The 21,433-nt window shown below is 43.7% G+C and overlaps 1 protein-coding gene across 1 annotated transcript in view; it reads left to right on the top strand.

Moving 5' to 3' along the window:
* VWA3B (von Willebrand factor A domain containing 3B) overlaps positions 1-21,433 on the top strand; it is a 216,764-nt gene that overhangs the window by 58,740 nt on the left and 136,591 nt on the right. The window lies entirely within an intron of this gene.

The following is a 21,433-nucleotide window of genomic DNA, read 5'->3' as shown; positions in this document are numbered from 1 at the left end:
GTCTCTTTATCACTTGGTCCCTTTTTACATAGCGACCTTCTTTGTCTCTTGTGACCAGTTTTGATTGAAAGGCTATTTTATCTGATATAAGTATAGCCACTTCTGCTCTCCTTTGGTTACCATTTGCATGGAACATCTTTTTTCATCCCTTCACTTTCAACCTATGTGTGTCCTTAAAGCTAAAGTGAGTCTCCTATAGGCAGCATGTTGTTGGATGTTTCTTCTATCCATTCAGCCACTTTGTGTCTTTTGATTGGAGAATTTAGTCCATTTACATTTAATGTAATTATTGATAGATAAAGACTTACTATTACCATTATGTTATTTTATGACATTTTTAGTTATTTTGTTCCTTTCTTCCTCTCTTACTGTCTTCCTTTGTGATTTATTTTTTGTAATGGTATGCTTTAATTCCTTTATTTTTTCTGTAACTACTAAAGGTCTTCGTTGTATTTTTTGTATATGTGTGGCCACCACAAGGCTTACATAAAACATCTTGTAAGATATAACGTCTATTTTAAGCTGATAACAACTTACTTTCAATTGCATATAAAACCACTACTCTTTTACTCTCTCCTCCCCACATTTTATGCTATTGATCTTTTTATCTTGTGCATCCATTAACAAATTATTGTAGCTTATATACTGTATATAATTATAGCTTATACATATTGTAGCTTATTTATTATTGTAGCTTATTATAGTTGTTTTTAATATTATTGTTTAACTTCTGTGCTAGAGATAAAAGTGATTTACACACCATGATTACAGCATTTGGGTATTCTGAATTGAACTATATAATTACCTTTACCAGTGAGTTTTATACTTTTATGTATTTTTAAGTTGTTACTTAGCATCCTTTCATTTCAACTTCCTTTAGCATTTCTGTAAGGTAGATGTAGTGATGATGAACTTCCTTAGCTTTTGTTTGTCTGTGAAATTCTTTATCTCTCCTTCATTTCTGAAGGACAGTTTTGCTGGGTATAGTTTTCTTGGTTGGCAGTTTTTTGCTTTTAGCACTGTGAATATTTCATATCAGCTCATTCCCTCATGGCCTGCAGACTTTCTGCAGAGAAATCTGCTGATAGCCTTATGGGGGTTCCCTTGTTCATGATAAGTCATTTTTCTCTTGCTGCTTTCAAAATTTTCTCTTCATCTTTGACTTTTTACATTTTGATGATGGTGTGTCTCAGAGTGATCTTCTTTGGGTTGGTCTTGCTTGGGGTCCTTGGGATCCTTTGAGATTCTTCTACTTAGATGTCCATATCTCTTTCTAGATTTGGGAAATTTTCAGCTATTATTTCTTTAAATAATCTTTCTGCCCCTTTCTGTCTTTTCCTTCTGGGACTCCTATGTTGTGACTATTCATTTGCTTGAAGGTGTCCCATAATACATATAGGTTTTCTTCACTCGTTTTCATTCTTTTTCCTTTTTGTTCTTATAATCGGCTAATTTCAAATCATCTGTCTTCAAGTTTTCTGATTCTGCTTCATGATCAAGTCTATTGTTGAGGCTCTCTAAAGAATTTTTCAGTTCTGACATTGTATTCTTCAGGTTCAGGATTTCTGTTTTGGTTCTTTTTTATGGTTTCTGTTTCTTTATTAAACTCATTTTGTTCATGTATTGTTTTCCTGATTTTGTTTAGTTATCTGTGTTCTTGCATTTCATTGAGTTTCCTTTTTTTGTGTGTGCGGTATGCGGGCCTCTCACTGTTGTGGCCTCTCCCGTTGCAGAGCACAGGCTCTGGACGCACAGGCTCAGCAGCCATGGCTCACGGGCCTAGCCACTCCACAGCATGTGGGATCTTCCCAGACTGGGGCACGAACCCACGTCCCCTGCATCGGCAGGCGGACTCTCAACCACTGCGTCACCAGGGAAGCCCTCACTGAGTTTCTTTAAGATGATTATTTTGAATTCTTTTTCAAGTAATCTGTAGGTCTCCATTTCTTTGGGGTCAGTTCCTGGATCTGTATTAATTCCTTTGATGGTGTCATCTTTGCCTGATTCTTAATGATTCATGTAGCCTTGCATTGGTATCTGTACATTTGAAGAAGCATACACTTCTTCCAGTCTTTACAGACTAGTTTCCATAGGTAAAAACCTTCTCCGGTCTGTTCCCTGGGCTGATGGACTACCTCTGAAATCTCGGTTGTGCTGGGTTAGACCCAGTTATATGGCTGTTGCTGGGTCTGTAGTGGGATCTTCAGTTGGCAGGCTTGTTATCAGGGGCTGGGACAGGTGTGGATCCTGTCTCGTCTCTGGGTGAATGGGACTGCCCCCAGTACCTTGTTCAGTAGGGTGTTCTGGGATAAGGATCCTCTTCAGGTTCCACAGTTGGGTCCTTAGACAGCAGGTCTATTACTAGGTGTGCAGGGGGCATGGCTCCCACTAGATCCCTGGGAGGACTGATGCCTGGTCACTGGATGGGCCCCTAGGTGGGCAGGACTGGCCCTGGACCATGGCTGAGAGGGGCTGGAATGGGGCCCCAGGGTTGTTTGAGATTCTATAGCCATGTTTGAGGTCTGCAGACCTGGCCCTGGAGGCACAGATGTGTATGTCTCCCACCAGGTCCCTGGGCAAGTTGGGCTCAGTGGTGTGGACTGAGGCTGGGAGGACCTGGAACTGAGTATATGTCCTTTTCAGAGTCTCTTGGAGCACAGACAGTAGTGTGTACTACTGGGTCCTTTGCTGGCAGGTCTGCTGGTGGACTGAAGCTGTGTTGAGGTTGGAGCCCAGTACAGGGTCCTTCTGGGGGTTCAGACTGGAGAGTCTCCCACTGGGGCCCTGGACCCTAAGGACTGCTGGCAGATGGAGGCTGTGAGGGGTTTAGAGGCAAGTATGGGGCCCTTTCTGGATCTCTGGGGGTATAGACAGGTATTTCTCCTGCAGGATCCCTGTGCTAGCAAGACTGCGGACCGTGGCTGGGATGGGCTGGAGCCCAATTACAGGGCCTCTTCAGAATCCACAGTCTGACTGAGTTTGGGGGCTTACCTCCAGGGGCTCCCAGACTGTGGCCAAGAGGGGCTGGACCTGGCTCACGGGCCAATTTAGGGTCCACAGCTGGGACCGAGGGCTGTATGTGTATCACCTGATGCTCGGGCGAGCATGGCTCCTCCTGGGTCCTTCGGCATGTGGTGCTGGAGACAGGAGGACCAAGCCAAACAGGGCTGTAGTCAAGTTCTCGGGGGCACAAAGCTGTTTCTGTTTCTGTAGCGGGGAGCATGGTTGGTAAGTCAGCAGCATGGGGCAGACCTGCCTTCTCAAAACACCTCTCCTTGGTCTTGGACTTCACAGTCTCCTACCTGGATCCCAAAGCTCCTATGAAGACACTTTCAAAGCTCCTGTGAAGGCACTTTTGTCCGTGGCTGGATGCCAACTTATTGTTGTTGAGGCAGGGGTATGATCAAGGGATATCTTGTTCAGCCATTTTGCTCCAAAGCATTCTTTTTTTAATCTTTAAATCCACTAAGTCCTAGGATATGTCTCAGCGTTGACTGCTGTGGTTGACATTCCCTGGTATGTAGTGTGCCCTTTAATATGAACCTCTAAGACTTCTATTTCAGGCAAGTTTCCTTGAATTATACTTTAAAATACTTCTTCTGCCCTGTTGTTTTATTTATTACTATTTTTAAATTTAACAAACACTTGGACATTGCTTGGAATATGCCAGGCACTGTTCCAGCCTCATATCAAATTTTAACCCACTTAAACTTCCTAACAGCCCTATGGAGTAGGTACTAACATTATCCTCATTTTAGTGACGGGGAAACCAAGAAAGAAAGTGGTTAAGAAACTTGTCCAAATTCACATTCACTTCATTGACATGAAGTCAAATACTTCGTTTTCTTAACCGTTGTGCCAGGCTGGTTTTCTTCTCTCTTGGTGACTCACTTTGCGTATAAAGTACGATAGCTCTCCTTTGACTGTCTCCTATTATTTTCTCGCTGATGTTTTAGAATACTTTATTTCTGCTTGTGTTCACCTTGTCTAGTTTCTTATAGTGAGTTCCAGCGTATATTTTCTTTGTTGATTTCCCACCATTTTCATCTTAATTTCTGTGATTTTTTTTCTTCTTTCCTGACTTTTTCATATTTCATCTCTTCCTGTTATCTTGCCATCACATTCTTGAGTTTTTGCATGTCTGCTTTGTTTTCTTCCTTCAAGGAGATGATGGCTTCATATATATTTTTAAATTTGTGGTGAAATATTGGATCATAATTTTCATGTATTCCCTGATAACGTTTTTAGTGAGTGTTATTCATCTCTTGGTAATTTTGCTGCTCTTTCCCTCATTTTTTTCTTATGTTGTTCTTTGGATGCTGTGTGCTGGCTTCCCCTTTACTATTCACCACTGAAAGGACACAAGATAGGTATCTGCTGGTGGTTCATATGGGAGATGGTGTGGGGAAGGGGCTATGCTTCATGGCTAAACGCACTCTTCTTTGCTGTTGCTGAGAGTGGTTCCTGCAAATAAGTTTTCTCTGGGTGATAGTTTGTGATGCTCTCCCTCTTGCCTTTCTGAACCAAGTGGGCAGACCCCAACAGGTAAATGGGCAAAAGAAGTTAAATACAAAAATGTTCAATTTCACTACTGTTCACTACTAATTGACATTAATTTCTTTATCAAAGCAAATTCAGCTGGAAACGGTGAGATATTATTTTTATGCTAATTCAGTGTATATGGGTATTCCATATACACTGCTGCTGTGACTTAGATTGTCTTAAAACTTTTTTTGGAAAGCAATTCAGTGTGAGACATGACGCCAAAATGTTTAATCATGTTGATCCAGTATTTTCACTACTAGAAATCTATCTCCCCCCAGAAGTCTAAAGTACAGAAAGAAATACACCACCAAAAAAGATATTCACACCATTCACTTACTAATCTTTCTTTCTCCACTGATGTATGTGGATTCCTTTGCAATATATCAATATTACATTCCTGTATGTGATGGGCTTGCCCTGGGCCATCTACTCTGCTTCATTGCCCTGTAGCACTCTACTCTTGATTGGTAATGACCTTTTGACATTCAATTTGTTTTTCTCTCTGCCCTGTATATTTACTGTAGATGTGAAAAATGGGTTTGATGTTATCCGAATAAACCTTCATTTTGTGTATTGCTGGACTGAATATTCTAAGTGGTGAGCACGTATATTCTCGGTTTCTGTGCTGTCTTATTCAACACACGCTTTTTCAACACACACACATGGGAGCACATGTATTCTTGGTTTCTGTGCTGTCTTATTCAATACATGCTTTTTCTCATACTATACACTAGCTTTTAAAGCTTTTCATTTTTTGCCCCCAATATATTTCCTTTCTTCCTTTCTCTTTTTTCTATTCTCCACTCCTCCCCTACCCTGTTTATTAGTATAGATTTGGGTAGGTCTAGTGATATAATTAGAAAGCAAATAAAAGATTGAGTTGTGAGGAGACATTCAAGATGGCAGAGGAGTGAGACCCGGATATCGCCTTCTTCCCCACAAATACATCAGAAATACATCAACATGTGGAACAGCTCCTACAGAACACCTGCTGAATGCTGGCAGAAGACCTCAGACCTCCCAAAAGGCAAGAAACTCCCCACGTACCTGGGTAGGGCAAAAGAAAAAAGGAAAAACAGAGACGAAAGAATAGGGACGGGACCTGCACCAGTGGGAGGGAGCTGTGAAGGAGGAAAAGTTTCCACATACTAGGAAGGCCCTTCGTGGGCAGAGACTGCGGGAGGCGGAGGGGGGAAGCTTCGGAGCCGCGGAGGAGAGCGCAGCCACAGGGGTGCAAAGGACAAAGTGGAGAGATTCCCGCACAGAGGATTGGTGCCGACCAGCACTCACCAGCCTGAGAGGCTCGTCTGCTCACCGGAGGGGCGGGTGGGGGCTGGGAGCTGAGGCTCGGGCTTTGGAGGTCGGATCCCAGGGATACGACTGGGGTTGGCTGCATGAACACAGCCTGAAGGGGACTAGTGTGCCACGGCTAGCCGGGAGGGAGTCCAGGAAAAAGTCTGGAGCTGCTGAAGAAGCAAGAGACCATTGTTTCGGGGTGCGTGAGGATAGGGGATTCAGAGCACAGCCTGAATGAGCTCCAGAGACGAGCACACACCGCGGCTATCAGCTCGGGCACCAGAGACGGGCATGAGATGCTAAGGCTGCTGCTGCCACCACCAAGAAGCCTGTGTGCGAGCACAGGTCACTGTCCACACCTCCCCTCCCGGGAGCCTGTGCAGCCCGCCACTGCCAGAGTCCCGGGAACCAGGGACAACTTCCCCGGGAGAACACATGGCACGCTTCAGGCTGTTGCAACGTCATGCCAGCCTCTGCCGCAGCAGGCTGGCCCTGCATTCCATACCACTCCCTCCCCCAGGCCTGAGTGAGCCAGAGCCCCCGAATCAGCTGCTCCTTTAACCCCATCCTGTCTGAGTGGAGAACAGACGCCCTCAGGTGACCTACATGCAGAGGCGGTGCCAAATCCAAAGCTGAACCCCAGGAGCTGTGCGAACAAAGAAGAGGAAGGCAAATTTCACCCAGCAGCCTCAGGAGCAGTGGATTAAATCTCAACAATCAACCTGATATACCCTGCGTCTGTGGAATACCTGAATAAACAATGAATCATCCCAAACTGAGGCGGTGGACTTTGGGAGCAAGATATCACAAAGAAAGAAAACTACAGGCCAATATCACTGATGAACATAGATGTAAAAATCCTCAACAAAATACTAGCAAACAGAATCCAACAGCACATTAAAAGGATCATACACCATGATCAAGTGGGGTTTATCCCAGGAATGCAAGGATTCTTCAATATATGCAAATCAATCAATGAGATACACCATATTAACAAATTGAAGGAGAAAAACCGTATGATCACCTCAATAGATGCAGAAAAAGGTTTTGACAAAATTGAACACCCATTTATGATAAAAACCCTCCAGAAAGTAGGCATAGAGGGAACTTACCTCAACATAATAAAGGCCATATATGACAAACCCCCAGCCAATATCGTTCTCATGGTGAAGAACTGAAAGCATTTCCACTAAGATCAGGAGCAAGACAAGGTTGCCCACTCTCACCACTATTGTTCAACATAGTTTTGGAAGTTTTAGCCACAGCAATCAGACAAGAAAAAGAAATAAAAGGAATTCAAATCGGAAAAGAAGAAGTAAAGCTGTCACTGTTTGCAGATGACATGATACTATACATAGAGAATCCTAAAGATGCTACCAGAAAATTACTAGAGCTAATTAATGAATTTGGTAAAGTAGCAGGATACAAACTTAATGCACAGAAATCCCTTGCATTCCTGTACACCAATGATGAAAAATCTGAAGGAAAAATTAAGGAAACCCTCCCATTTACCATTGCAACAAAAAGAATAAAATACCTAGGAATAAACCTACCTCTGGAGACAAAAGACCTGTATACAGAAAACTATAAGACACTGATGAAAGAAATTAAAGATGATACAAACAGATGGAGAGATATACCATGTTCTTGGATTGGAAGATTCAATATTGTGAAAATGACTCTACTACCCAAAGCAGTGTACAGATTCAGTGCAATCCCTATCAAACTACCAATGGCATTTTTCACAGAACTGGAACAAAAAATTTCACAATTTGTATGGAAACACCAAGTAGCCAAAGCAATCTTGAGAAAGAAAAACAGAGCTGGAGGAATCAGGCTTTCTGACTTCAGACTATACTACAAAGCTACAGTAATCAAGGCAGTATGGTACCGGCACAAAAACAGAAATATAGATCAATGGAACAGGTTAGAAAGCCCAGAGAAAAACCCACACAGATATGGTCACCTTATCTTTGATAAGGGAGGCAAGACTATACAATAGAGAAAAGACAGACTCTTCAATAAGTGGTGCTGGGAAAACTGGACAGCTACATGGAAAAGAATGAAATCAGAACACCCCCTAATACATACACAAAGATAAACTCCGGATGGATTAAAGACCTTAATGTAAGGCCAGACACTATTAAAGTCTTAGAGGAAAACCTAGGCAGAACACTCTAGGACATAAATCACAGCAAGATCCTTTTGACCCACCTTGTAGAGAAATGGAAATAAAAACAAAAATAAACAAATGGGACCTAATGAAACAAAGGCTTTCGCACAGCAAAGGAAACCATAAACAAGACGAAAAGACAACCCTCAGAATGGGAGAAAATATTTGCAAATGAAGCAACTGACAAAGGACTAATCTTCAAAATTTACAAGCAGCTCATGCAGCTCAATATCAAAAAAACAAACAGCCCAATCCAAAAATGGGCAGAAGACCTAAACAGACATTTCTCCAAAGAAGATATACAGACTGCCAACAAACACATGAAAGAATGCTCAACATCATTAATCATTAGAGAAATGCAAATCAAAACTACAATGAGATATCATCTCACACCAGTCAGAATGGCCATCCTCAAAAAATCTAGAAACAATAAATGCTGGAGAGGGTGTGGAGAAAAGAGAACCCTCTTGCAGTGTTGGTGGGAATGTAAATTGATACAGCCACTATGGAGAACAGTATGGAGGTTCCTTAAGAAACTAAAAATAGAACTACCATACAACCCAGCAGTGCCACTACTGGGCATATACCCTGAGAAAACCATAATTCAAAAAGAGTCATGTACCACAATGTTCACTGCAGCTCTGTATACAATATCCAGGACATGGAAGCAACCTAAGTGTCCATCGACAAATGAATGGATAAAGAAGATGTGGCAGTATATACAATGGAATATTACTCAGCCATAAAAAGAAACAAAATTGAGTTATTTGTAATGAGGTGGATGGACCTAGAGTCTGTCATACAGAGTGAAGTAAGTCAGAAGGAGAAAAACAAATACCGTATGCTAACACATATATATGGAATCTAAAAAGAAAAAAATGGTTATGAAGTACCTAGGGGCAGGATAGGAATAATGACGCAGATGTAGAGAATGGAGAATGGACTTGAGGACATGGTATGGGGGAAGGGTAAGCTGGGACGAAGTGAGAGAGTAGCATTGACATATATACACTACCAAATGTAAAATAGATAGCTAGTGGGAAGCAGCCGCATAGCACAGGGAGATCAGCTCGGTACTTTGTGACCACCTAGAGGGGTGGGATAGGGAGGGTGGGAGGGAGTTGCAAGAGGGAGGACATATGGGGATATATGTATATGTATAGCTGATTTGCTTTGTTATAAAGCAGAAACTAATGCACCATTGTAAAGCAATTATACTCTAATAAAGATATTTAAAAAAAATTATTGAGTTGTATCAGCAGTTTGCTTACTGCAGCTTTCCTTGCCAATGTATTAAAAAGCCTTTAAAAATTTGGACCAATTATATTGCATTTGTGCCCATTATCAATTCAAGATTTAAAAGGCTATAATTATTCTCTAAGGTTTCCGAAGTCCTTTGGACTACTCCAACTCAGATTAGTGGAGACTGGATAGATTAGATAAATGCATAGCTACAAGTTCTTATTTCACTTAATTTTGATGTGTGATACTTGTTGATAAATAGCTATTTGTAGGAATCTGCATTTCTTGTAATGGGTTTGATAAATGAATTGTAATAGTATCTACAAATAAGTTAATTATGTGTGAATTTTAACGAACTTTTAGGCCTCATGTTTTGGGGCATGGGTTTGATAAATGAATTGTAATAGTATCTACAAATAAGTTAATTATGTGTGAATTTTAACGAACTTTTAGGCCTCATGTTTTGGGGCAAATCCGTACATCATCCTCTTCCCCTGAGATAGCAAAAAGTAGTTGTAGACTGAGAACAATTTTGTCTTGTTTCTTGCTTCCTTGCAAAGACAGCACTAGATACATCGTGTACAATCATTTCTTTATTCTGTGCCTGCTTTGGATTCTTATATGTACTTGGAAGAATTTCCCCCCCAGATTGGATTTTTTCCTGTCTGCTCATTTTCCCAGGACTGCTCTTTTTGGGCGATAGAAAGCTTTTCCAGTGTTTTGACACAGGCAATATGTGCTGCCTAGGGTGGTACCTTAAATAGTGCATTACATTAAAATTTGTTTCTACGTTACTTCCTAAGAGTTCCTGGGCAGTTTTCTTTGGCTGTCAGGAGTATTTAGAGAGAGGACGGGAAGAGGGCTAAGGTTCACGGCACCTACTGCATCAGCCCCGCTGAGCTCTTGTGCATATGGTGGTGCCTGCCCACCTCAGGAATCAAGAGTAAATTGCCTCTCACCTCTGATTCTGTGGCCAGGTGCTGTCCAAAGACCTTCCCCTGGATTTCTGAGAACTCTTAGGGGAGGGGGGATACCCTTCTATTCTCCTTGCCCCCTGGGATCCTCTGTTTGCCTGGCTCTGTGTCTAGTTTTTCCATGCTAGTCTGGATGAAAATTCAGCTCCTCTCTTTATTCCCTCCCACCATCCTCTTCACATACTCTTCATGAGGTGTGATATTTTTTTAAAAAAATATTTATTTATTTATTTGGCTGCGCCGGGTTTTAGTTGTGGCGTGCGGGATCTTTAGTTGTGGCACGCAGGATCTTTTTAGTCGTGGCATGTGGGAATCTTTCAGTTGCGGCACGCATGCAGGATTTAGTTCCATGACCAGGGATCGAACCCTGTCCCCTGCTTTGGGAGTGTGGAGTCTTAACTGCTGGACCACCAGTTAAGTCCTCATTAGGTGATATTTTAATAGCTGCTGCTGAGCCACTGGAGGAGGAAAGAGTGACATACATTCTCCCTGGCTCCTCCCTTCTGTTTCTTCCTTTTGCCTCCTGAAGCTTCTCAACATTTCTTTTCAAGAGCAAAGCCTGCCACTGAGTCTCCCCTCCAAGCCTGACAGCTGTGTCTTGTCCTTGGGGTTCATTGAGCTTCTTGGACCTGCTGGTTTATAGTTTTCATCAAATTAGTAATACTTTCGCCATTATTTCTTGCTCACAGGTCTACAGGTCAACTGCAGATTGATTAATTGAGGAGGGACGTGTCCTCCTTTAACTAGTGCTCTCCAGGATATAGTTCTGTTGTGGCCGTCAGCATGAGCAATGAGCACAAGCGCCAGGCCAAGCCGTGCAGCCCTACTTACGGCCTCTGCACATGTCACACCCACTCATATTCTGTTGGCCAAAGCAAATGACATGACCAAGTCCCACATCAAGCAGATGAGGACATCTACTTCACTCACACCGAGGTGGGGAGGGAAATGAATATTTGCTAAACAGTAGTGCAAAAGCTCTCACAATGTTTTGTTCTTGCATGATTCTTTTTCTGGCTCTGGCAAACAGCGTTTGCTGCAAAGTGAATCAACTTTGGAGTCAGACCTGGATTCAAACCCTAGTTAGTTTTGCCACTAACTACTTGTGTGACTTTAGGTAAGTTACCTAACCTTTCTGAGCTATGTTCTCTTAGTTGTAAAAATGGGAAAAATCACATTTACCTCATATGATTGTTGGGGGAGTTAAGGCATATAACACCCATGGTAATGTTTAGTACAAAAATGACATTCAATTAATATTAGTTTCCTTTTAGGATTCCAAGTGGGCTTTTATTGTAGACATTGGCTCTAGAAAGTAAAATAATCCAACAGGACAGTGAGCATTTTCAGACTAGTTATGATACTAACCAGTTTATTCGCATGCATAGTGATGGATGGGAATCGGAATTTGGAAGTAGGAAGTGAATACTGTACTGATTAGCTGCGTCCTGATTGGAGGTGGATCCATTTCCAAGGTTTATATTAAGGGTAGGTGACCAGGACCTTTCTAGAGGAAATCAGGAGCACCTGTTCGTCTACTAGCAGTGGTACCTAGGATTATACTGTGGGGCCCTTTCTCGGCATGACTTTCCCCCACTTCCCTATTGTCAGATTGGGTGCAGTGAGAGGTGTGAATGGTGCAGGAATATTTGTCAGTTGGATGTGGTAATTTTCAGTTCTTGGAAGCTTTCATGATTGGATGGGATGGATTGTTCTGCATGGGAGCTGGGTTATTGCTGACTTGGGAAGGAACTTTAACTGCTGGTCCTTTCCAGGGACTGTATCTTTAAGGGGTACAGTCCTAATTCCATGGGAAGCTGCTCCTTAAGTTAGGAAAGCCTTGTGGGCCCAGAATGAGGGGTCTACGTAGTGGTCTGGGGGCTCCCTCTCAGGAAGGAAAGAGGCTTCTGATCTCTAGGGTTCGGAGCAGACCTCATCTTTTACTTTGGTTTTTCTCTTCCTGTTTTGTCCTCAACATTTTAATTAAACTGAAATAGTAAGTATGGACTGAGAAAATCACATTAGAGTAAAATTTTTCACTGAGGGCCTGGCACCAGCCTAAACAAAAGTCAATCATTTTGGCATTGATGTGGCTAGCTCGAAATCTGGACTCATCGGTGAAGCTGACAGTGGACTCATTTTCCACGCCAGGCTCTTCAGAGTTGAGAATGCAAGACATCCAGTGGTAGGATGAGCACCCAGGCTGATGGCCGTGGTTGGAGCTCTGAGCTCCCACTTCAAGCCAGAGCTGGTATCTTATACCAGAGGAGGAGGAAGGGGGGGGAGGGGAAGGAAGAAGAAGAGGCAGATGCAGACACTTGAGGGGCAGTCTTAACTTTAGCGTGTTTCATATGTACAGCCACACCCACAGCTCAGGACCCCCTCATGGTTCCAGATCAGGGTTAGGCAGCTGAACACCTTTCACTTCTAGCCCCGTCTCCCACCATCAGCCATCATTAGTAGATCTGTGATCGCCTCTTCCTTCTGAGCCTGGACTCCCCTCGGCCAGCTCAGCCCAGCATGCTGGCCAGCCTCTGCTCCTTGAGCAGAAGCGGCAAATAGGTTCAGTTGCTGATCACCATACTTTGCTCATGGGATAAGAGAAAGACTGCAATGAATAAGTAAAAAGGAGTGAGTTTTGGAAAAGATGAAAACTCTAATTTGAAAAGATACATCTACTCCAATGTTCATAGCAGAACTATTTACAATAGGCAAGACATGGAAGTAACCTAAATGTCCATTGACAGATGAATGGGTAAAGAAGATGTGGTACATATATATGATGGAATATTACTCAGACATAAAAAGAATGAAATAATGCCATTTGCAGCAACATGGATGGGCCTAGAGATTATCATACTAAGTGAAGTAAGTCAGAGAAAGACAAATATGGTATCACTTACATGTGGAATCTGAAAAACGGATACAAATGAACTTATTTGCAGAACAGAAATAGACTCAAAAACATTGAAAACACACTTATGGTTACCAAGGGGGGAAGGGTTGGGGAGGGATCAGTTAGGAATTTGGGATTAACAGATACACATGACTATATACAAAATAGATAAACAACAAGGGCTTACTGTACAGCACAGGGAACTATATTCAATGCCTTGTAATAACCTATAATGGAAAAGTATCTGAAAAAGCATATACACACACATATATGTATAGTATAACTGAGTCACTTTGCTGTACGCCTGACATTGTAAATCAACTATACTTCAATTTTCTTTAAATGGGGAAAACAGGAGTGAATTTCAGGTAATAGGAAAAGACAGTGTTTTTCTGAGAGTGTTTTTGTTTGTGTCCAGTACTTCTGGCAAAATGGTGTTAGAAAATCTGTTCTGCTCAACAGTATTATTCTGAAGTCCGAAAATGGTGTAGCTGTAAAAATTGGATGATTCTACCTTTGGAAACTGCAATTTTTTGTGTGTTGGTGGAGAAAAATGCATGAACGAAACTCAGTATTACAAAACCAAAATTTATGTGTTTTAAGGTATGTTCAGGCTGACAGGCTTAAGGAGAATAAACAACCAAGTCCTCATTCTTGGAAGACACTTGTGATCTTTAACTCGATATTTCAGGTTTGCTGGCCCCTCACTCAGGCTTGACTTGGCTTCTTTGCTTCTAAGCTCTAATTTAATATAGAAGCACTGACTGGCGCCTGTTTATGGGCTACTGAGAGCAGTTCTCTCAGAGGTCTCCTTTCTGCTCCCTAGACCTCAGTTTAATTCAATGGATGGAGCTGGAGCAGCTGCACGTCCAAAATCGCTGCCACATTCCAGTGTACAAGGCTGAGACTTTGTCTCCGAAGTCCTGCTCCTTCTAATAATGGCTTGCCTTGGATTTCTTGAGACAGTCCTCTTGTTGGCAAAGCATTTATGAAACGCCTTCTGTGTGCTTTAGTGTCTCCCTAGGGGCGAGGAGGAGATTCAGAAGGAATAAAAGACAAGTTTCCTCTTCAGGGAACCCTAAACTCTTAGGATATCAATTATGCTTCTGCTTGATGATTTCCAAGTTGCTCCTTCACAGAAAGGAGGGGATATATGTATACGTATAGCTGATTCACTTTGCTGTACAGCAGAAACTAACACAACATTGTAAAGCAATTATGCTCCAGTAAAAATTAATTTAAAAAAATAGTAAAAGTGGGAAAAAAACGTTGCTCCTTCCCATCACAGCTGCAGGATCTCAGTTTAGGATTTAAGACTTGCCCACCTACACTCAACCCTCTTGTTCCCTTAGTTCACACCTTCACCTAATGTGTAGGAAGGTCTAGTTTTCCCCACCAGAGAGTAAGTCCCTTTAAGGGCAGGGACCCCCTGTATTTTTTCCCCCATAGTGGGTTTAAATCCTGGGTTCCTTGTTTATTCTTAGCCTGTCACCAGGACCCCTGCACTGCTCACTGGAACCCTCTCTTGGCACCGGGCCGTGGTGGACTCAGCCCAGTTCTTTAGTCACCAAGATAATCAATCTCTTAGAATCACACTGAAATAATCAAGTGGGTTCAGACATCCTGCATCACCTAACAAAACACTGAAGCATAGAGAAATCTCTGAAAAATCTTTTAAAAATTAACTTGAATTACCAGGAAAAAGAGCTAGTGTAGATTCCTGATTACATTTGAATACGCTTGCTCTGGTTTCAAGGTGAGGGATCTACTCCACATATATTACTTGAAAGTGGAGCATTGTGCTGAGCTCTGGGGTTACAATGATGAAAAAAGGGGGTCCCTCTCTTCAAGAAGCTGATGTTCTGGAGCAGCCTACAAGGTGTCAGGGATGTACCAAGGAGAGTAGTTACAAAAAGGGATAAACGTAGTTCTGTCCTCAAAGTAATAACAGTTTGTTAAGGGATGCAGTATGCCGATAGTAGAAGCTCAACCCTGGAGCGCTCTCAGAGTTAGTAAAACCCATCGGGCCTGCCCGTGGGTGACCGCCCATCCCAGCACAGGTAGATTACAGCTAAGCAAGCAGGTGTGTGCTACAACTCAGCAGAGTGCAGCTCACCAACCATCATCGTCTACAGATCACAATTACAAACTGGGTGGTTTCCATACCAGGAAGAGATGAGCCTATAAGCCCCTTGAAGGACACTAAAAGCAACCAGTACATAACAGATGAGGTTTGCTTACACAAATCCTGCATTGTGGTAATTTTTGAGGATATACAAGGACAGTGCTCCACATGGGAAGAGTACGGGGAGGGGGAGTTGGAGACAGACAGACCTGAGGCCGAAGCCTGACTTTATCACTTATTAGCTGTGTGGCCTTGGGCAAGTTCCTTAACTTCTCTGAACTGCAGTTTGCTCATCTGTTAAGTGGGAGTGATGAGCCCTACTTGGGTGATGGCTGTAAGAACAAATGAAGTAGTATGTTTAAGTGCCCAACATAGTGACTGGCACATAGTAGGTACAAAGTCAATTTTACTTTCCCCCCCCTTCCTCCCTCTTTTTGTATCAGCAGGAAGCAGCCATTATGAAATACATCTAAAATAAATGACACTCTTAGAAATAGTAGAATATTGTGAACCATATCAATGAGAGTGGCCTGGAACGGGATCTGGAAGATGGTATGTCAAGGACTCTCTGACACCTTGAAGGTCAGACACAAAAAAGAGCTCTGACTCTTTAGGAGCATTTCTTTAGGGCAGAAATAGGGACATCAGGGTATTAGAATACCATTCCCAGAAATCACCCAACTTTTTTGTTTTTTCTCCAAGCATATGCTGGATAGAAATGATAGAAATAAAAGCTTCGCAAACTTTTGTTGCAAGAGACTCACGGGGATGCTTGTAAGAGTCCAATTTCCTGGATTCCCACCCTCAGAGTGAGTCTGGGGTGCGGCCTAGGAATCTGCATTTTGATAAGCTGATGGAGGGTTCTGACACAAGTTCTGAGGACCACACTTTGGGAAGACCACCCTGGAGGGGGAGCCGCTTCAAAGCTCACACTGTTTCCTATTCACTCTGTATTTCCAGTGCCCAGATATCATGGTCGTTGATTGAGTTTTGTTGAAGAAATGAATGAATGGTGACTCTCCGAGAAGATGTCCTGTTGTGAAAAGGATATTTTTAAATGATTGGCTTTCTGGTTTCTAGGTTAGTCTCTTGTGAGTTTAGAGTGAAATAATGAGTCTCCTAAAACTTACTCATTCCTGAATGACCTGGCAGAGCTGGGAAGAGACCCCTCTATGTGAGTGAGACCCAGTCCCCAGTAGCCCATGTGACCTACCATCCCCGAAACAGGTTTCCATTGAGGGCAGGAGGCAGAGCAGATACTAGCGTGGGATCACTCCCGCAAAACAACAGTCCTAGCCTTACTGTTTCTCTCTTGGTTCAGAGTTGGTTGACAGAAATCAGTGAGCAGCCCTGTGAGCATCTTATAATTCTTTTGGGCACTGTAAGTCCCTTAGAACCGAAAGAAGTGCAGGCCTTTTATGTGATTAGGAAAGCTGAAAAACAAAAACTTTGATAACTTTGCTCTAAAGGAAACTCATAAAGTTCCTTCGAATTTACCATTTCATTAAAACACTTACCTTTGAGTTGGTGTCTTCTGAACGGCATTAGCGATTCTAAATAGAATAGATTTATCCAAATAAACTTTATTCGTGGGCATTTGGGGCATTTTCTCTTTAGATATTGCTTCTCTATTCTTGTGCCTGTGTCCTTATCACCTGTTTGCTAGTAGCCCACAGAGTCTGGGGTCATGCTTCTTCCTGAGTTTTGTGGAACACTTGCTCCCTACCATGGGGAGAAGAGTTATGGTTTATATACAGGTTTTCTATGTGAATATTGGACAATTAGACTGCATTCCATTTGCACTTTACAGTGTTATACTTAGAAGAAAGAGGCCCCAGGAGATGGTACCATAGCCGCCTATTAAGAGTTGTCCATACTTGATATTTGAAACTGCTTTTAAGGCATCATGATGTTTGTGAAACACATATATTCATTGTCCCAAGAAAATATTAGACATTTATCAAGATGGTGAAATGACTCTATTTGCTTTAAATTCATTAATGGTTAATTTCCATAGGGTGAGACTGAGCAAAATATCTTAATATGTAATTAAAACAAGGAACTGGGAATGCTTCCATTACAACAAAAACTACTGATTTCACCACTTTCAATCCCTTTATGGATATAATATACACCCTTTTACCAGATGCATATTGTATTTTTAGGTCTCTGGGGATTTTAATTACCTCATTGTTTATTATTATTTTTAAATGTTATATCACTTTCTGAAAATAGAGGTGCTGTGTTTTCCTGAAAATACTGCCTTTTATAGTCATATTCAACTCTTTCAGATCCTCAAGACTGAGTAGGCATTTAGGGCTCAGGCAGTCAGCAGAGTCTCCACCCAGGGGGGCCAGTTCTTCCCCCAGGAGTCCTGGCGATGGGGAAAGGGCCACAGCAGGACTCAGGGGGTGGTCTGGGATTCAGGTTGCTGAGGGTGGTTTTAATTTAATTTAATTTAATAGCCCTTCCCTTCCTGCCCCTGGTATTGCTAATATTTCAGATACGGGGGTGAGGGGGTGGGGACCTTGCCTTGCTGTGGCACGAGGGCCTAAAAAGAAATGACTTACTGCTCTAGGGCATGTCACTGTTAATGTCTGGAACACCTAGGGTATAGCCATATGCTCAAATGATATAAATCTGTTACCATTTAGAAGAGTTTCTTGCATTATTGGGGGTTGTCGGTTATGGGACAGAGCAATCCCTCGAGGAGAGAATGCATTAGGTGCTCCGTCATTGTTTCTTTGTAATAAAGAAAAATGAAAAGAAGGAAGGATAGGAATCCTTACTGGAAACCCTGGACCCTGTGCTGAGTGCCGTGGAGGATACAAAGAGAGAAGAGACATTCTGCCCTTGCAAACATAAACCGTAATCCAACACAGCAGACTGATACTGCAGGAAAGCTGTCGATCACAGCTCTCGGCCCCAGGATGGCCCTGGACCCACCGCTGAGTGGTGAGCTGTGCTGTAAGCAGCTGCTTACTAAAAATAAAGCTTCGTGTTTGTGAAGGATTGACTTAAATGAGCCTGGATTCAAGGTCTGGATACACTAATTCACCATCTCCGGCTGATGCTTCTTTATGCTCTTTGGAATTGGAGGTTGGCTGGCCAGGCAGCCAGGAATTGCATATGGCGCCAGCCTCTTTAATTGCGTGTGTCCTGGCAACAAAAGCACCGAGAGCAGTGGCTGTGGCTGGTTCATTTCATGGGAATTGAAAAGGAACAGGAGGCAGATGGCTGTTTCCTGGGGTGGCGGGGCAGAGTTTGATGGTGGAGTCAGGCTGCTGCCTTGAATGAAGGGTGGGGCTGGGTGAGTGCAGTGGAGGGCTCTGAGCCCCCTGATAGGGAGCACAGGGGAGTGCAGGGGCCCTGGAGGGCTGGGAGGATGGTGCTCTTACTGGGCTCATGGTGACAGACTATTAGAGGGGGTGTCCTGGCGGGGGCCTTGAGCCCCGGATTTGAATGCCAGCTCAGGGTTCACTGGCAGTGCCCACCCACCACATATACTAAGCGCTCAACAAATATTTGCCACGTGAATAGATGACTGACTTGGACTCTGACAACTGGACTTTATCCTACAAGTGAGACAAGCAAGATTTAACCGGGAGGTAGTGTTTGGTGGCAGGTGGGTCTCCTTCACATGTTAAACAAGCCAGTCAGTACCGCGTGCTGACAACAAACAGCAGCTTGATGTGACGTCACCTCCAGCTAGTGTCAGCATTCTGTGAGCCTTCAAGTGGTCACCACAAGGCCTATGGGGGATGTCAGGGGTTGGGGTGGGAGGGGGCCGCTGGGGTTGGAGGATCTTTTAGGTCACCTGGGTGTCTGTCTGAGGAACCATATCCTGTCTCTGTGCACGGCAGGATCCGCTGTGGTTTCATCTCCTTTCTGGTTTGGCCTGGAGAACTTCAAACTCACAAAGCTCTCTGCATACTGCAATCTCCTGTGCCCTGTCCTCCACGCTCTTCTGTTTCCAGTGGGGCTGTCCTCCTTGGCTGCAGCCGTCTGATTTCCCAGCTAAGCTCCTTAGAAATGACCCAGATAAAGATGGCAGCCCTTCCTGACTGCCTGTCGAATAACTTGAAATAAAACCTCTGCCTTCTAAGTTAGGCTTTTTTGTTGTTGTTGTTGCGGTACGCGGGCCTCTCACTGTTGTGGCCTCTCCCATTGTGGAGCACAGGCTCCGGACGCACAGGCTCAGCGGCCATGGCTCACGGGCCCAGCCGCTCCACGGCACGTGGGATCCTCCCAGACCGGGGCATGAACTAGCGTCCCCTGCATCGGCAGACGGACTCCCAACCACTGCAGCACCAGGGAAGCCCTAAGTTAGGCTTTTTATTGCCCGTGGTTTTTCTTGTCTGCTAGCTGGTTTTGTTTCATTATGTTTTGTTCTTAGAGCAGACCAAGTTAAATGGGTAGTTTTGAGTTGTTTTGTTTTCTGATCACCAGCGTAGGAATCTGTAGCTGCCGGATTATAACGACTAAACCAGTGGAGTGAGAGTCTGATGACTGCTTGCTCAGGAGAGCACATCCCGGGTCACTGCTGCCCCTTAAACGCACTTTCCTGTCCTCGGATCAGCCAGCGGCAACTGTATTTCCTTGGAAGTTTTTCCTTTGAGGCTGAAGGAGTAGTCTACTCCTTCTTAAGATGTTATTGACAAGCCTGGGGGAAATGGAAAGCCTTGACTCATTTGAAACTTTTGAAGAGAGAATTCTGCTACTTAACACCTCCAGGCTAAAGCAAGCAGCTGGAAGCCAGTTTTGCTTTCACAGGGTCAGAAAATCCTGGGGGCTCCAGGTTTGCGATGGGTAGCAGCCTGTGATATTTTTGGAGTTCCAGCGTGGAGCTGGGTACTCATCACGTTTCACTCCTCGGGCTATTGATGGCTGTGGAGCCCTGGTGGCCATCCATCTCTGTCAGGGCTTGTCACTTGCTTCTTAATAAATATAGCTATTAATACTCTCTCACTTGATCTGGCCAACTTCAGGAGGGCCAGAGCTCTGGTTTCCCTTAATTCCGCCCCACCCTTCCGGACTACATTTTAAAAGTCAGAAACATCAACTCTGGTCTGCCCTGGTAGCTTAAGGTCAGTCTTTTGGCCCAGGGTGGACGAATCTCCTGGGGCGGCCCCTACACGTGATGGCTGTTCTCTTTCTCTGTGGTTGTGGGATCTCAGGCATCTGTGGACTGTTCAGTGGGATGCCATCAGCAGCTTGGGTAGGGACCTCTATAAACCAGCCGTCCCTTTTCCAGGACACCTAGTCAGGGTGGCTGAGTTGGTACAGTTACACCAACTTGGGTTTGACACCCTGCTCTGCCACTCTTGAGGGTATGACCTTGGACAACTAACTAGCTCCACCTCAGTTTACACAGCTGGGAAATGGGGACAGGAATAGAATTTGCCTGGAGAATTGTGAAGAGAGATGAGAAAATGTTTCGAAAGGCCTAAGCACAATGCCAGGCACGTAGCAGATACCCCAAAAAGGTGTTTATCATTAGAGAATCGGGACTCAGCTTACTTAAGTAATAACAGCATCAGTGTTCTCTGAGCCGACTGTACACAGTCTGTGAAGTAGATTTCTTGTGCATGTTTGTTTTTAAATAAATTTTACTGGAATGGAGTCTTTAAAACTAGAGAATACGTCTGCTGAATTCTTGTCTGAGCAACCCTTTTAGAAGCACCCCAGAGCAGGGACTCCCCTGTAACCCCCACGATGCCGTGAGTGGTGCCAGGCTGGCGGCTGGGCCCGTGGCTGCCACTGAAAATGGGTGAGTGGCATCTTCTAAGCACGGTTGCCTGTTAGAGTCACTGCTGGCCTCGTACGCACAGCGGGCTCTGGTGGAGAGAACTGTAGGTTCCCATACAGTTGTAAGAAATAACAGAAATGCCCACATGCTCTTTACTGGGTTTCCCCCATGGTAGCATCTTGCAAAACTATAGGACGGTATCACAACAAGGATATCGATATTGATGCTCTCAGGATACCACCCCAGGTTCCCACGTGTTGCATTTTATAGTCATACCCATCCCCCTCCTGCTCCTACACCCTCCTTAACCTCTGGAGGTTACTAATCTATTAGAGCCAGGATCCTGGTGGAGGCAGAGCCTCTGTCCCAGCCTTGGACCTCTTACCCATGGGATGAACGTCTATTGACTGATGGCTAAAATGATATAAATGTC

This window comes from Globicephala melas, chromosome 12, assembly GCF_963455315.2.
Source record: "Globicephala melas chromosome 12, mGloMel1.2, whole genome shotgun sequence".
Taxonomy (NCBI): Eukaryota; Metazoa; Chordata; class Mammalia; order Artiodactyla; family Delphinidae; genus Globicephala; species Globicephala melas.
The sequence above is the reverse complement of the archived record's forward strand: the minus strand, read 5'-3'. Positions and strand labels throughout refer to the sequence as shown.